Here is a 19,473-nt window from a genome sequence, read left to right on the forward strand (position 1 = left end):
ATCTGAGAACTATGAAGACAAGTCAAACACTATACAAGTGGAAAAAATGAATCAAAAAGATGAGAGCTGAATTATTTGATAAAGAGATCAAAGAAAGAGAAAGAGCCACATGAGTAAAATCAGATGCAAAACGGTGGATATTGTACTCCAAACCACTGAAAATCAGATGATCATTAGGGAATAATTTGAAAAACTATATCCCAATCAATTATAAATTGTAAAATAAATGGACATACTGACACACGTATGACCAAGCATTCTTGAGACAAAGCCTTACAAATCCTGTGCAGTCAACAGTGAGCAGTGAGACTAAAGTAGCCACAATGTTTGCCAACAAAGAAATCCCTAAAAATATACAGATTTGTTACTAATTTTTCCAGATTTGAAAAGGTCATTCTACATAATAAATAGGGAAGGAATCCTTCCAACTCATTCTGAAAGTTCTGTATTTTGCTGCTATCAAAATTGATAATGATACAGAGAAAATTATAAACCAAAATCTTCCCTGAATATAGATGTAAGATCCTCAATAAAATGCTCACCGATCCAATTCTCTAATAACACAGTAAAATATCATGTATCATGATCAAGTTGGCTTCATTTCATATCAAGGAATAAAAGAATGCTTCAGTAAATGCAAGTCATAAAAAGTAACACAGCACATGAGTACAACCAAGGACAAAAATCAAATGATCATCTTCATACAAAAAAAACCTTCATAGTTTGATATCTCTTCCTAAAACAATCATGTAGGAAGTTGGTATAGAATGCTTATATCTCAACATAATACAAGCTAGGTGTGTTTAATCCATAGCCAGCAAGATACTTAAACAGGAAAAACTGAAAGTATTTTCTATAAATTAGGAACACACCATGGCTGTCCACTGTCACCATTCTTATTCAGAATAGTACTTTAATATTGAGGCATGTCACTCAGGCTATTGGGAATATGAGAGGGTATACAAATAGGAAAGGTACAAGTGCAATTATTTCTCCTTAACATCATTTGATTCTATACTTAGAAGACACTTCTCATTTCAATAAGACTCTTAGACATAAGAAACTTAAAAGTGTATGTGGATATAAAATGAACATACAAAACTAGTAGATTTTAAATACACCTGTGTTGAACTCATTGAGACAGAAATCAGAGCAGTCATATTCACAAGAAATTCAAAATAAAATAAATCTGGGAATTAACCTAACAAAATCTGTGAAAGGCCTCTGAAATAAAGTTGTAAAACAAAGAAACAGAGAAATTGAAGAAGTTGGCAGAGATTGGAAAGACTGCTCATGTTCCTTAACTGGGAGAACCAATATTGGTAAAATGGCAATCTAACCAAAAGACACCCAAAGATTCAATGAAATCTCCATCAACATGCCAATGATATTCTTCACAGAAGAAAATAAGGCATATGAAATACTGTATGGCCAAAGAAATCCTGAGAAAAAGAGCCAAAGCTGAATTTATCAAAAATGTACTAGAGAGCCATATTAACAAAATAGCATAATACTGGTATAAAACAGACTGTAGTCAATGGAATATAATTGAAAATGCAGCAATAAACTTGCACATCTAAAATCAACAGATTCCTGGCAAAGGTTCCAAAAATATACATTGGAGCAAAGGCAGATTCAAAAATTGGGAAACTGGTAAAACTGAATATCTACTTGTAGACAATTAATTATAGATTTCCTTCTCTCAATCTGTAGAACATGATCAAAAAGTTGATCAAGTTATTTAATATTTGACATGAAAATTTGGAGCTTAGAGGAAAACATTGTGGAAACATTTCATAATATAGGAATACAGGCAACAATTTTCTGAATAGAACTACAAAGCTTGGGAAGTAAATGTAAGAAATGGCAAATTGGATTACATCAAATTTGAAAGCTTCTGCACAACAACTGAAGCAATTGAGAGCAAAGGAGCCACCTTAAAATAGTACAAAATCTGTTTTAGCTATTCATCTGATGAAAAATTAATATACTGAATATATAAACAAGCCAAAAAATGTTCAACAAAAGAACAGGTCATAGAAACAACAAATGTGCAAAAGATCTGAACAGATGCTTCTAAAAAGAAGTTCAAATCAACAACAAATGGTCTAAACATATTTTGCCATAAGAACATGCAGCATTCAGAATGGCAGCTATCAAGACAACAAGCACAACAAAATAACAAAAGCCGAAAAAGGTGTGAAGAAGAAAAAAACCCTCCTGTGCTGTTGGTGGAATGAAACATTTAACAGCCTCTATGGAAAACTGGATGGAGTTTCATTCCAAAACTAAAAATAGAACTACCATATTCTTCAGGTATTCCACTTCTAGGCATGCATCAAAAGGATTTGAAGTCATTATATAAAAGAGATTCCCAAATAACTGTTGGTATTATAGTACTATGCACAATAGCAAAGCTACGGAATCAATATATGTTCCCATTCACATATGAAGAACTAAGGTTAAAATGTGTATATATATATATATATATATATATATATATATATATATATATATAGTGTGTGTGTGCATATAATAATATATTATATATATGTTATAATAATATAATATATAATATATATTTTTATATATGGTATAAATATATGTAAATATATATATTATACACACACATATATATGTATACATATACACACATATATGTATATATATATGTGTATATATATATGTATATATATGTATATATACACACACACACACACACATATATATGTATATATTTTGGATAAATGGTTGCAAATATTTTCTCTCATTCCATACATTTTTCTCTTAACTCTCCAGATTCTTTCATTTGCTGATCCAATTTTCAATTTTCTCTTTCAGTTTTGGCTTAGAGTCAATAACCATTTGCCCAAACCAAAGTTCTGAAACTTTTCTTCCAGGAGTTTTATTCTTGGGGTGCTTACATTTATATTTTTATTCTATTTTTGAATTGATGAACTATTTGGAGAATGGAATAGGTAGAGTTTTACTCTTCAACATAGGGAAATTCAATCTTCCTATCACTCTTTATTGAAGAAACTCTTCATTCTTTAACATATCTTCTTGGTCCCCTGTAAAAAATAAAATAAATGGAGACAAAAAGTGCAGAGACAAAAGCAAAAGTTGCTCATCTGAGCTGCCATCTTTATTTATATCAATAGGTTACTTTAGATCATAGGCTGCATAAGTACATATAGTTCATTGTATTATTAGGCAGGTTATACACTTAACAACATAATGCAGTTTATTCCTCAGTTACATGCTTAGTTGCAATGTTCAATGTTAGGAGCTTTGTATAGTTTTCAGGAAAGTTCATTGTATAGTTACTGTTATGTGGACATGGTTAGGCTCAGTGAAACATTGCAGTTTTTTAACAAGAGAGTTCCTTTATTCCCAGGAGCTGTATGCCTGAGATCAAGGTCAAGGCTGAAACAAGTTTTCCCAGCATCCAGGCATTCTGTGTCTTTGCACAGAAACTTCCTAGTCACCAACCATGCCATAGTCAGGAAGCTATCAAGAACCCAATCCAAAACATAGAATCCCTACAGTCCTAATTCAAATTCAGTTGAGTTTAAATTGGAGGATTGATTTTTTAGTTTATTTTGTTACATTGGTCCATGTATCAGATTTTATGCTAATCCTTTTCTGTTCAGTTTTATAACAAAACAACACAGTGAGAGATATTATAATACTTTGTCTCCAAGTATACTGTGTTGTTTTTGTTCAGAAGGACTCTCTCCTTGTGTCTTTCATGGCTCTTGCTCTCTTTTGATTTGTTTGTTTGTGTGTGTCATTCAAATTATTTCATCAGTGTTTCAAAATTTATAATTATTTTGCCTTTCATGTTAATTTATTCCTAGCTTACTATGTTTTTATAACTATTGTATGTTGGATTGAGTCTTGATTTTTCAGGTACTTTCTTATTGCTGTTTAGATGGACTAGTCATTTTTGTTAATTGATCTTGTATCCAGTATCATTATCAAGAATGCTGCACCTGTAATTTTTCATTCAAAACCTCTCTGGTGAAGTAAGTAGGGTTTTCTGTATATACAATGATGTGGAATCAAAACACAGTTTGACTTCTTCCTTTCCAAATCTGATGAACTTTCTTTCTTTCTTTGGTTAATTCTCTGGATTGGATCTTCAATATTATATTGAATAAGAATTATAAAAGTGAACATCCTTCTTTGGATCCCAAACTTAAAGAAAATATTACAATTTTTCCCTATTCAATATCATGTTACCTGTGAGTTTCACTTACATGGCTTTAATTGTATTGAGGTACTTCCTCCTAATTGTACTTCAAATTATACTATAGAACTATAGCAACAAAAACTGCATGGTACTAGTGTAAAATAGACACATACACCATTGATATGGAATAGAAGATACAGAGAAAATCCCACATATCTACAGTCACCTGATCCTTAACAAAGGTGCCAAAAATATACATTGAAGAAAGATTGATTTTAGGAAATGGTTCTGGGAAAACTGGTTATCCACGTGTAGAAGAATAAAACTAGACCCCTATCTCTCACCCTACCAAAAAAAAAAAATCCACCCAAAGTAGATCAAACACATAGGAATTACACAAGAAGCATGCAACTCCTAGAAGAAAAGAAAGGGTCAACAATCCTGCATATTGGCACAGGCAATGACTTTTTCAACAGAACCCCTAAAGGTCAGGAAATAATGCCAAGAGTAAAACAAAAATTGAAAGGCATCAAATTAAATAGCTTTTGCTCACAAAGGAAAAAATTAGAATTGTAAAGAAAGAACTTGTGGAATAGGAGAAAATCTTTGCTGGATATCTTCTGAAAGAGGATTAATATCTAGGATATATAAAGAATTAAAAAAAACTTTATACCAAGCAACCAACCAAATTATTAAATAATCAAATGAATTAAACAGATACTTCTCAAAAAAGACATACAAATGGCCAACAAAAATATGGAAAAAAATTCCACATCTTTAACCTTCATGGAAGTGAAAATCAAAATTACAGTGATATTTCATCTCATACTAGTCAGAATGGTAGTCACCAAGAATAAAAAGAATAATAAATGCAGAAGATAATGTGGAGAAAAATGAAAAATCTTACACCGTTGGTGGTATTGTCAACTAGTACAACCATGATGGATATGAGTATGGTCGTTCCTCAAAATTCTAGGAATGGAAACATCAAATGACCCAGCTATACCACTTCTCAGTATTTACCATGAAGAATTAAAGTCATCTTATTACAAAGATAACTGCATTCTCATGTTTATAGCAGCAAAATTCAAAATATCCAAAAATATGGAAGCAGCTTTGGTGTCTGCCAATGGATGAATGGATAAAGTATATATGATCTTATATATATATATATATATATATATATATATATATATATATATATTAGAAGATATATTATTATATTATGTATAATATGGAATAGAAAATATATGATTTTATATATATACATATATATGGAATAGAAGAAAATCTTTGCTAGCTTTCTTCTCAAAAAGTATTAATATCTAGAGTATATAAAGAATTAAAAAACCTTATACTAAAAACAAGCCAAATTATTAAATAAGCAAATAAATTAAACAGATTCTTCTCAAAAGAATAGATACAAATGGCTAACAAAAAAATATATATAAAATAAAACATTACATACAATGTTTTATTCAGCCATAAAGAACAATAAAATTTTGTCATTTGCATGAAACCGGATGGAACTGGAGATAATTATGGTAAACAAAATATTTCAATCTTAGAAGACCAAGGGTTTTATGCTGTCTCTCATATGAGGAAAAGGAAAGATGAGTGTGAATATCATGAAAATCAGTGGGAGACTAGGAGAGGAATGGGACCAAAGGATGGGAGGTTGGGAGGGAGAGGGAAAGTGCTGGTGAGTGATATTGGCCAAATTATGTTGTTACATTGTGTGTTTGTGCACATGTACAAATATATCACACCAAATCCAATCAGTTTGTATGACTATAATACACCAATAAAGAAGTGGAAAAAATATGAAAAAAATTAATATTTATTTTGAATTGATACCTTGAGTTGGATAATGTCTCTTGTCAGGCTTGGATAACAAAAACTGTTAATTAACTGTTAGAGTTTGGATGTGAGGTGTCCTTGAAAAGCTCACATGTGGAACAATGTGAGGTGGTGCAGAGGGGAAGTGATAGGATTATGGGAACCCAAAACCAATCAGTGACTTAATGACCTGATAGGATAAATTGAGTAGTAATTGGAGGGACTTAGGGTGTGGCTGGAGAAGGTGGGTCATTGGGAGCATGGCTTTGGGGGATATATTTTGTATCTGGCAAGTGGAGTCTCTCTCTCTGCTTTCTAATCATCATATGAGCTGCTTCTCTCCACCACACTCTCCCACCATGATGTTCTGTCTCACCTGGGCACCCAAGGAAATGAGCAGGCCTTCTATTGACTAAAGTTTCTGAAGCTCTAGACCCTCAAATAAACTTTTCACCTTCTACAATTGTTCTGGTGGGTCTTTAATCGCAGCAGCCAAAAAGCAGACTATTTCTGCTTTTGGGGCCATGTTGAGCATGAAAAATTTCTGTGATGTTTTCTTTAAGGACAGGTTTTGTAGTAATTATAGTTTGATTTACCTATTTCCCACACAATTTATATAATTTGTATTGCTTTCACTGTTACTGATAATAGATAACATGCTGAGTTTTGAAGGAAAAATATGATGATTTTACTTTAAGTCATTCCAAATGATTTAGATCTCTTCTAGTGTATGGGTGGGATGAGACAATAAGCAACTGAGGAAAGAGAAAAATTATACAAGCTCTTCATAATTACAAATTATAGGACAGTAAACACAATTGCAAACGGTCTACAAAAATTCATTACAGTTTACTACATAACTGAAACAAATATAGATACCATTGTGTTCTATTTGAGGAGAGAGCCAAATTCAGCAAGTTTCTTTCTGTTTCTGTTCCATATTATCAAACCTAAAATTGAAAATTAGCATTTGTTTTCAAAGTATTATTATGAGAGTGGGAAACCAGAACATTTTATTTGAAGAATTAAGATTAAATAATAATGAGCTAATGAAACCAAATATTTTCTTTAATAGCTCAATTGTACTGTGAAAAGCAGATAGGAATCATTATGTTTTTAATTTTTGGGAAGTGATTTAAGTGGAAGAAGGGAAATGACTTTCTGCATACTTCAGGAGAGAATTGATGGTGAGACTGGATTATAATAAAAGACACCAGCAATACTGGTCTCTTAAGCCCAAAGGGAAGAGTAGACTTTTTACACAATTGTAATTATTGAATGCTTTCTTTAAGAAAGTTAAATGTACAAAATTATGCACCAAAATGAGTTAAAGCAGGCTGAGAATTTGAGAAACCATATTGGTACCATGACTGATTTTGTCTCAATGCATAATCAAAATTAAGGTAATCAAGTGTTTTTTTGGTATGATTAATAAATCAGTATGTTAAAATTCTACATGGATTCATATAGTTTAATCTTCAACAATGTTTGATTTTTCTTTAACCTAAAATGTTTATACCCCTTTTTCAGGAATGAAATCTGTGGAAAAGAAACTTTAATATTCAATTATGTTTCAAAAATTTCCTTTCTCACAGACAACACGGAATCTTGTATTGAATCCACTTATTGTTGGATTAAACTGGAAGAATACCATATTCAGGACTCCCAGGTCAGATCTAATAAACTTCTCCCCTTTTTTCTTCATTCCTGTTTTAGCAAACTTCTGGCAACAAAACAGACAGCATTTAGTGATGATGGGCAACAGGTACCAAATCGCAGATAGATAGAAGAAATAAGTTCTGGAAGTGCTCAGTCAGGTGACTATAGGGTACAACTCTTCATATATATCTTACAAAAAAGTAGAAAAGAAGAGTTTAAAGTTTCATTGAAATAGAAAGTATTACTATTTAAAGGATAGAAATAAAAATTAACTGGATTGGCTATTACATATATTATCAAATCATTTCACACTTCATAATAGTGTATACAATATATAAAAGATTATTAATTTAAAAATTGAAGTTTTGAAATATTATTTAAAATTCCCTTAAATTCATTTAGCTTTTCTGTGTATTTGTTGTATTTCTAAAAAAATTGTTTACATTTAGCTACACAGGAAATTTTTTTAGCATCACATGGATTTTATGATAACTAGTCATGCAGTCAATGTTATCAGTTTGATTTTAAAATTTAAAAGAACTGATTTAGCAAAAGCACATATCACATTGTCTAAATTATTTTAATTATTGAAAAATGGACTAAAAATAAGAAAAAAATTATCTTCACTATCAAGGGAGTCTATCTATACATACACCTAAATGAAAAAATTTGGTGTAATCACGATGGGTCTTTGATGACTATATTTAATGCTTCAAACAAATCAGTACTTGTTACTGTGTGAAAATCCAATGTAACAGCTGCTGCTTTGATCTTCACATGAGAAATATTATCAGTTTGATCCCCAAACAATGGAATACCAACCATAGGGATCCCATGATAGATCGCCTCAGAGATGCCATTAGTTCCACCATGAGTTATAAAAGCTTTGGTTTGGGGATGACCTAGGATTAGAATAAATTAAAGCAAACTATCAATTTTAAGTCAGAAATAAGATGAGAACATAAACCATGGAAAATTAATTATTTTTAGATAGCAGAGTATTATAACCATGAAAAATGTACTAAAATTGCTTTTATTTTTATTTTTTTTAGAATATTTAAACAATTTATTATTTGAACTCCACAATGACCATAAAAGATTGATACTATGGTGACTTGGCTTTAGAAATAAAGAACATGAGGTGCAGAGAAGTTAAATAACTAGAGCAGTTGTACACAGCTGGGAAAGACCAAGTGGTCTGTCTCTGGTACCTGTACCCCAGTCATGTCATGGGCTCTTCCTGTGCCTGCACCTGACAAGTCTGTTCTGCGTTCTCTGAGATGATTCATGTTGGTCTGCGTTCAAGAATGGGTTTCCAGAGTTCTAGAAGAGACTTTCTTGTAGCAAGACTTACTTGTAGCAAGACTTACTTGTAGCAAGCATGAGCATTCTGTGGGGAGAAAGCTTAGCCTCTGCTCTTGCTTTTAAATCTCAGAGCAAGAAGCACCTAAGTCCATTGATGAGATAAGCGAAGTCTACATGGAAGTGTGTGACTTGAGACTTGAAAGATGAAGAAAGGCTGCCATGTGGAGAAAAAGAAAGAGCACATTCTGATAGTAATAACACCAAGTGTAGTCATTGGGACTGAGGGATGTGAATGTGTCCTATTAAAGGAATAATGACAATTTGAGTCTGCTATGTGAAAAACCAGCCTCTACCTCAGAGCAAAGCCTGTCCAAGGAAGGGACATGACCTTTGTCCTTGGAAAAACCCACAGAGCACTCCTAGGCACATTCCCACCCTGCTAAGTTGTTTATCTACAAATAACAGGAGAGATCTGCTGCGCCAGGTGTCCCTGACTCAGTCAGGCTAGGTGGAGATCCATAACAACCCCCTAGCAGCCACCAATCAGCATGAGACAGGGAAATACCTGGGATGCCAGATGACCCTCCCAGTAGTTTATGGTAGTTGATAACCTGTTGGGAAACCATGTAGTTCAGCATGTACACCCCTCTTGGCTTAAAGCAATCAGTTCAAAAGAATACCCCTTTTGTACTGACCAATCACCCCTATCCAACTTGTTCCCGCCAGTGAATGTGCTAATCATGTTTTAGAGTTGTTATTTGATTTTCCTGTGGTGTGTGATGATTTGCTATGATGTATGTGAAGTCCCTGCCCTCTCCAAAGAATGTATAAAAATGCTGCAAACCCTGGGCTGGGGGCCTCTCTGCTTCACCAGTTGCTGTGTGTGCGTGCGGAGGACCGAGCTAGCTCACAATAAACACCTCTTTGCTGCTTACATCGATCTTGGGTCTCTGGTAGTCTTCGGGGGTCCCCGAATTCGAGCATAGCACTATGCATTGTCCAAGGCAGCAGGGAGCAAGGTGGTTGTGGTGCTGGAATCAGAGATAGGACTGACTACACTTCATCATGAAATGAAGTACAGTTCATGATTAAGAATGTGCAAATGCAGAGAACATTTAGTAAAGGAACAGGATCTTATTTTTATGGCATTTCAAATAGTCCTGCAGTAGGTCAAAGGATAAGTCTAAAATTGGAGAAATTGGAGACAGAGACAATGCAGGAATTTACTAAAAAACTATGAAAGAGAATTACAACTGAAATAGAGATAATTTATTATGCCATATATAATAAAATGCAAATAGTTGTTCAGTATCTGTTTTTCTTTGACAAGAGAAAAATACATAAAACTTAGGGATTAAAAAATACACTTAACTATTATGTTTCAGATTGACTTTTCTTCATATTTTCATGATTCATTTTCTCACTCTTACCAAGAAGGTCACCTTGAGGAATCCACTTATACAGTTGAGTATTGGGTCCTAATAGATCTAGTTTCTTGCCATTAAATCCACATAAAACCTGTTAGGGTAAAGCAGACCTCTCATTCCTTAAGACAATTTCAAATATAGAATATTAATGTTTGGAAGAGATTAAGAAATTCTATAGCTGAATGCTACTCATATGACAGATAATGAAATGAGATATGAAAACAAGAAATAATAAAGAATAATAATGTGAACAACTGAAATAGTAATTAAATAGAGGAGAGTGTTTTATGTAAGAATATTTATATTTAGCAATGTCTGGTATGCTATGTTTAATTTTTTTATCAATGTGATACATATATATATATATATATATATATATATATATATATAATTTTAGGACAATAAGCTACATAAACATTTCTAATGACCTCCCACATTTGTTATTCTTTACAAATCTGAATTTTACAGTAGTAAAATTTTTAACTGAATATTTCACTTTTTTCCTTTTGAGTGATATTTGAGAAAGTTTACTCAGATTTCCTTTCTTAAAATAAATTATTATATTGTTTTTCCCTGTGGAATCACATTTTTTTCTAAGCCACAGAGTCCATGGTAAGGGCAGGTTTCTATCTCCAACCTAACTCAGTGATCTTCAATCTTGAGAAAATAGCATAGCCAGTCACCAGGGCAGGATAATTCTTCTTTTTCTCCAAGTCTAGTTGGTTTGGTAGTTACCCAGCCTTTCCATCTTTGAATGGCAAATAGACAACACCAGGAATAGATCTCTTTCATCATTTAGGAGATGAATGGAATAGGTAGTTAGTGTAGTTAGGTAAATATATGAATAAAATGGAGGCCATTATTGAGAATGGAATCCAGGAAACCAGGGTAGCACTTGGGGGAATTGAAAATGTCCCCAAGGCCCAGAGCCATGGAGATGCTAATCCAAAAGCCCTTCCTGCCCAGATCACTCTTTCAGCCCACCTGTCTCCACCCTTTGGTCCTTCCCACCTACATTCCATCACTGCAAGATAACTGAGAACAAAGGACAGGAATGTGACAGGAATGTGGGAAAGCTGAAAGAAGACTTTAGCTATAAAAGAAGGAAGACCTCCCCCTTCCACTGATTCCACCTCTTGGGTCTTCCTCTTCCTCCAGGAAGAAGTCTTTTCTACTGTCCTTTAATAAAGCTTCTACTATGGACTCTAACCTTGCCTCCATCTGCTTCTCTGGTGTTATACTTCAGCATTCTGGGAAGCAAGGACTCTTCACTGGTAAACAGCCATAACAATATGTGGGATGTGATTTCTGTTTAATACTTACTTGTCATCACTATGCTAGTGCTTATTAAAATGTAACTTCATTCATATGTACACTGTCCTCAGGTGTCCTGCATGGTACAAAAGGACATAGCAGGGCATAATTTGGGAATTTCCTGTGTATATGGCATACCAATACAATATCAATTTCACACTGAATTTGTTAAATATATTTCTTTCTTAGCACAGTGTTAATGCCAATTTTTTTAAATCACAAATAAATTCTGCATTATTTTAGCCGCATTCATATTTACCTGACAGTGAAAGTGAATACTGAGACAAATTAAAGATATCACAAGAATTTCCCTTTTGCAAGGAAATTTCTGTTATCAGACCCTATAGACAGTTCAATAGACTCTTTCCATAGTTCTGTACCATTAGGTCATCTTATCTAACCTTTGTGGAATCTAGGCAAAGTCTCATGCAATCACATTGGCTTTTTCTTTGGTCATGTTTCCAACCATTGACCCCAGTGAAAACACCACAACTCAATCTCTCCTAGCTCTAGACAGAGTCTTCTATTTCCTATGAAGGAGAGAATTTGTACCATCACAAATCCAAGAGCAGAGCAAAGACTAATAACTGGTTTAAACACATAAGGAAAGAAAAAATAAATATTCTCAGGATATACTAGAATAGTGGCTCTTTTGAAAATTAAATTCAAAAACACATAACATAAATATATAATTTAAAATTTTCTGAGGTACATAGTTCAGTAATGTTACATATATTTACATCCTAATGCCAACAATTCCAGAACACTACTACTTTGCAAAACCAAGAAATTATGTAAATTGGACACAATTCTCTTTTCTCCAGGCTCTGACTTGACTATCATATTTCTACTTTCTGTTTCTCTAAATTTTGGTCATCTAGATACTGAATAAACATGGAATGTTTTGTCTTTTTAATGGATTTTTACAGTATAATATATTTAAATTTTATCTGGGTTTAGATACAGTGCTACTATTTCCTAAGATTAATAGGTAAGCAAAGTCCCAGGAACTTAAGTTATAGAAGATATATGTATATGAAAAACAGCCTATCTATAAGTCCATATTGGATACTTAGTTTTTATCTAACACTTCACTACTGAGAATGTTGTCATATGTGTACAAATTTCTCTTCACAATCTATGATCACCAAATACTGGCTTCCCTAAAACCTCTTCCTTTCCATCACTACTTCCTCCTCTTTCTCTTTTTCTACCTTCATAGTTCCTCTCAGCTCCTTCACACCCTTTGATACGTCACCTTTCGAGGGCTAATAGTTCTTTCACTCTATGCCCCTGGACACCCTTTATAATTCCCTCTTCAGCTTCCAGGTTCTTCCAGTCACTATTCCTTTGACTCAACTGAGAGCATTTAAGAGACTCAGCATCCCCTAGAGGCAACTACTTGAGTTTGAATGGGAAAAAAGGCTAATTAGAAATAAAACAAATATGTTATCCACTAGCGGGCAAAAGATGTCTCTCTCCTCAGCCTAACATTCAGCCTCCATAAGATAGACCCTTTACGCAAACAGAAAATAAAACATTAAAAGCCTTCTTCACAAATATTAGTTCAAAATCTTACTGCATATTGACTAGGTCATTTCATCTTGTTACATTTTTATCAAAAACACAGTTTGGATAAAATATTATATGATGATTCTATTAGTCCAGGTTCTTTAGAGAAACAAAATCAACAGGAAGTATAATTATAAGAAGGGGACATATTAGGTTAGCTTACATGACCAGAAGCTGAATAGTACAGAATTACAATTTGCAGGCTGGAGTAGCTGTGCAGTCCAAAAAACTGAAGCCCCAGAACAAAAGAGATCAATGGTGTTACCCTAGTCCAGGACTGAAGGCTTCTGGAGAACCACTGGGAGATACTGCTTTGGAAGAGTGAAGAAGTGAGAGTCTGATATCCTCATATGATTGAAGGAGCAATCAAGAACCCATTCAAGAAGAATCAAGCTTGCATTTGCTGCTGCTTCCTGGTTCTTCTAACTTTAATTCTATCCAACCCATCATCCTATTAGATGGTTCTGCCCATACTTAGGAAGGGTTTCCATTTCCATTGGCTATTCCACATGCCAATCATTCCTAGACACACCCTGATACACACATTAGCCTCTTAATCCTCAGTGTCTCTTAATCCAATCAAATTGACAATTCAAATTAACCATTACAGGAGTAAAGCATGTTTTCTAATCCCTGGCTGAAATTTTAGAATGAAAGCCATAGGATCTGTGAAGGTGTCTGTTCATGTTTATGCAGTGTATTTATTTATGCAGTGTATTTATTTATACATAATACATAATAGTATGTATTTTGTATGTGTGATATTTCCTAAGCTAAAGTGCCCTTCTTATGAAATTTATGAAATTCATGAAATTTCTGTTCACATTGACTTAGAGTTAAATCAGCATATGTAGATATTAGAATTAAACAAACATCTAAAAATAAAGAAGAAAAAAAGAAATCCAAATATACTTCATATTCACATGCACATGATTTGAATAAAATATTTGGTAAAAAAGATCAGTTTGACATTGGCTTAATAAACAAAGTTGCATTTCTTAACAATCAGTATTAAGTATGTTACAAGCTTATAATTTGTTCTGTATGTATTAACTGGCTACATAGGGTTTACAAGATGAATCTTGAGATGATATCTAGTTTTGAAGATGTCATAGTATATCTTCCTCAAACCAGTTTTTGAAAATCTTCATCTCAACTTGAAAACATGATACATACTGTTACCTTCTATATGATAATTATATATCTAGCCATTTAAACTAAAATTAACCACTGAAACACTAATTGAAAAATGTAAGTAAGAATTTATGCAATTTTGACATGAGTTTAACTTAATGTATTTGGTTTTGTTAATAAACCAAGAAATTATTTTATGACAAGAGAGCCATGAGGATTCTCTCCTGTCTGCATTTATACACAAGGTATTTCACACCAGGTCCATGAACCTAAAAATATTTTGGAGACTGCAACAGAAGAGAAATTTTCCCAAATCTGAAACTATTAAAGGTGAACTCTGACAACTGACTTGATTTCCCAGCCTTAAGAGGAGATTAGAATTTTCATCTTATATTACTAGCAAAAAAGATTCAACAAGGCAAACTTACAAAGTCCTATGTAGTCAGTTCCCATTCTTTATGTACTGATGCAAATCATCCTATAAATCCAAAGAAGTGAGAAACTTTTTTTCAAGAATAACATTATTTAGATTATCACTGATTTTAAATGAGCTTAAGGATTGTAGGTACATTTTACTAAAATGGAATGTTATAGCACATCACTTTGTGCTGCTTTAACATGTAAATTTAACAGTTTCATGTGTCCACCCTCAATGAATTTTCAATTCTAATTCCTTTCCATATGTGAGTATAACTACCAAATAAAATTGTCCATATTTGCTCCAGGCCTCCTGACTTTGTCCATAGAGAACTATATCCTGACTTTGCAGATACTTATTGGGCTCTCTAAAGATATCTACTTAAGTTGAATGCTTTCATGTTTTGTTCTTAGAAATAACTGTGACTGTGACTGTGACATTGATATCTAAACCATCACCAAAAACTCAAATTGTACACCAGAAAATTTGTCAGATGGCCATTCCCATCCTCACTCCATCAATTAATGGTGATTTGGACTGAAGACTAGTGATCTCAATTGACTTCCCTCACAAGTGAGACACCAAACAACCAATGATTAAACTTTTTATTTTGTTTTAATGGAAAATTTTTCATTAAATATCTCACTGTTAACATCATTCAGCAAATATTCTATGCTACCAGTCTCAGTCTAGGACAGAGCTGGTTGAGAAGTCAACAGAGAGTGATGAGATGAGTAAATCAATTTAGATTGTTAAGAGAAATAAATGATTTTTCCCTCATTGACTAAAAGGAGGATTGATATACATTCTGTCCTTGAAAAAGTCTGGTCAGAATCTTTAGATCACTTTTCTCTTCTAGATCCTGTTTAAATCTTGGGTAATTTTTGGAATGTCCACTTTTAGCTAGAACCCTGAAAAATCAGTCTAACAAGAATTCTTAACCTTTTCTCTCTGGTAACTATGGATATGGAATCATCTTCCTTACCTTTTACCATTTTGCACGTGTCGTCTGAGCAGTGTTCTGTGTTCAGTGGAAACTTGTTATGAGACTCTTAAAACATAAGAAATAAAATCAAGAATCAGTAAATGGGATAATATCAAATTAAAAAGTGTCTTCCCTGCAAAGGAAAGAAAAACATGAACAGAGAGCCTAAGGAAAGAGGAAAAATCTTTGCCACTTGTACCTGAGATATAGCATTAATCTCCAGGACATAGAAAGAACTCAAAAAATGGAACACTAAAAACACAACTAACCCAATCAATAAATTGGCAAAGGAACTGACCAGAAAGTACATTCAAAAAATATGATCATTCAACAAATATATGAAAAAATATTCAATATCACTAGCAATTAGATATTTGCAAATTAAAACTAGAGTGAGATTTCATCTCACTCCAGTCAGAATGACAATTATCAAGAATGCAAGTAATAAGAAATGTTGGCAAGGATGTGTGGAGACAAGTACATTCATACATTGCTGGTGGAACTGCAAATTGGTACAACCAATATGGAAAGCAGTATGGAGCTCAAAAAACTTGGAATAGAACCACCATTTGACCTAGTTTTTCCACTTTTCAGAATATACTCAGAGGACCTAAAATCAGCGTGCTATATTTATGAAGCCACATCAATGTTTATAATACCTCAATTCACAATAGCTAATTATGAAACCAACCTATGTGCCCTTCAACAGATGAATGGATAAAGAAAATGTGGTACATATACACAACGGAATATTACACAGTCATTAAGAAGAATAGAATTATGTCATTTTCTGGTATATGGATGCAACTGGAGACTATTATGCTAAGTGAAATAAGCCAATCCCTCAAAAGCAAAGGCACAATATTCTCTGTGATATGCAGTTGCAACTCACAGTTGGTGGGGTTACAGATGGGGGGTGAAGAGGTGGGGTTTATTGGATTGGACAGGGTGATCTTGGGGAAATAGAGTGGGGAGGGAAATGGGAAAATAGTAGAATGAATCAGACATATCTTCCCTATGTGCTCTGTGTTCAACCACAAGAATGGAAAATTATACTCCATGTCTGCATGATATGTCAAAATAGATTCTACTGTCATATATAACTAAAAAGAATAAATAAAAAAAATTAAAAAGCAGAATATTGTTACTTTGTTTTCATAAGAATCTCCTGACCTCCAATGTTTGTTCTTACTGATATTTTTTTCCATGGGTCTCCACCATGCATATTGATTATAAATCCTTTCTGTTATTGCTGTTTTCAGAGACAAGCACAATGCTTTCCTCTCTTGCAAAACCCCATCACAGTGATTCTTAGAACTACTGAAATGATCCTAAAATTGTTCTTCCTTACTGCCTTTAAACTTGATAAGATTGTCATGAAAACTTTTTACGTAAGTGTAGTGAGGTGGATATTTAGGATACCTTGTATGTAGATGATATTGCCTTAAAATAGTTTCTACTCACCTGTCATAAATTATTAATATATATTCTTGTATTATAGTATGCTATAGGATCTTATTCCATCTTTATTTGTACTTGCTTATACTTTTGCTAAATCACTTGTGTTTATTTCAAGGAAATTATCTGGAAATTTTTAAAAAGCCAAATTTCACTGAATACTCTTTGCAGATCTTATGGTTTGTTTTTTGTATTTTTGTGTTTTTGGTTTTTGGATTTTTTTTTTCAAAAAAAACAGGGCCATTATGTGAAGCCTTTTTAAAAATTGTGCTGGTTTTACTAAAAAACATTTATTACTAACCTGTTTTTGGTGCAAGATTCTGTTGTACACAATAATATGATGGTGAGGATTGTATGATGCAATATGGTCATTTCTTGGTCCTTTCTTTCTGTATATGTAAAGTTAGGTACAATTCAGATGAATTTTTACTTAACTTCCTCTGTTCTCTAAAATTCCCTATAATTTAAATTTAATAATAATATAGTAAATTCCATCTTAAAACCTTGCTATACTTGGGAGTTTAAGAATCACTGGAGAAGGACTCAACACGGCAGCGGGCGGGGAGGCAGCGCTTTCAGTACCTCTTCAGCCACTCAGACAGAGAGACACATCAGAATGTTCGGATTCCACCTGCTAAGAAACTCCCAGCAATATTCCACTGAAGTGAGACCTAGCTGGGGAATTTGGGATTATTTGAGGTGACAGCATGCCCTGGACAGGTGAATGTCAGCCACCCTGCACGGAGGTCCGAGCCGCCACCCCCTAGCGACCGGCGCGGAGGCGTTTCAGCACTGCGGGATACCGGGTGCAGTGGAGAGACCCTATGAAAAGGTTGCTAACCAAGCCTTCATGAAACAGTGGACCAGAACGAAAACCAAGTCTGGGACAGACCAGAGACAGGCAAGACCCACTCCTCCCATCGGACACTGCGGCAAGGAGTCTGGTGCCCGCCATAGCAGAGAGCTGACATCACCAGAGTTCAGGGGACAGGATCCCTTCCTAGCGTAATTGGCTTTAGCAGGACTCCTTCCTTCCCCTTCCCCCTAACTTTCATCCCAAGCATTACGACTTTCATTACGTGTAATTTTCTAAATGCAAATAGGTGAATGTTCCGAGGCTGTCTATAGGGCTCCTAAGTACCTAGCTATTACCAAATATGCTTATCCATTCACCTGTTAATATTCCCCTTCAGTAGATCAATCTTCCAAAGTAGCCTAGACATACTAACCTTCATACCATCATAGCACCCAACCTAAACATAAAGTCATAAGACCAAACAACAGATAATTATATGCCTGAAGAATCTGTAAGCCTTTTATGAATTGAATGAATCAGCTTTAAATTACAATAAAGCCCAACATCTCTAGACATAGTCTCCCACCACAAAGGAGAGACCACAGAGATATACAAAACCAAAACGAATTTATAGGAGAAAACAGAAACACAGCAGTTAAACAGAGTTGGAAAGTAATGTGAACACCATGAAAAAAAACAAGGGAAAAAAGGATTACAAACAATGCAGGACAACTTAAATTTACTGAAGAACCTAGAGGCATCAGAAAAATGGACAGAAAAAGAACTCAAGGCATACCTGACTCAAATGGAATGGAATCTTAAAGAAGTCATTAGACAGCAAATCCAAACAGTGAAAGAATACTTTGAAAATGAATTACATAAGCAGATTCAAGAAGCAAAAAATGAACTCTACCAGGAGATAGAGATTTTAAAAACATCAAACAGTAATCCTAGAAATGCAGAAAACCATAAACCAAATCAAAAACTCAAATGAGAATATTACAAATAGACTTGATCAAATAGAAGTTAGATAATGATGACAAAGTTTATCAACTCGAAAAGAATATAGCCAACGCAGAAAGGTTGGTAAGAAACCATGAGCAAAACATCCAAGAGATATGGGATGTCATAAAAAACCAAACTTAAGAGTCATTGGGATAGAAGAAGGTATAGAGGTCCAAATCAAAGGAATGAGCACCTGTTGAATGATATAATCTTAGAAAACTTTCCAGAAATGAAAAATGGAATGGATTGCCAAATTCTGGAAGCCTATAGGAACCCAAACATACAAAACTGTAATACACCAACTCCAAGACACATTATTATGAAGATATCCAACATACAGAACAAAGAGAGAATACTAAAAACTAC

At 33.8% G+C, this 19,473-nt stretch overlaps 1 pseudogene; it reads right to left on the reverse strand.

Moving 5' to 3' along the window:
• Positions 1 to 8,371: 8,371 nt before the first annotated feature.
• The window catches only part of LOC124082285 (UDP-glucuronosyltransferase 2B31-like), a 40,242-nt pseudogene continuing 29,140 nt past the window's right edge, over positions 8,372 to 19,473 (reverse strand).

This window comes from Marmota monax, unplaced genomic scaffold (genome assembly GCF_021218885.2).
Source record: "Marmota monax isolate L192 unplaced genomic scaffold, Marmota_monax_Labrador192_F-V1.1 WCK01_AAM20220418_F8-fsc00132, whole genome shotgun sequence".
Lineage (NCBI taxonomy): Eukaryota > Metazoa > Chordata > Mammalia > Rodentia > Sciuridae > Marmota > Marmota monax.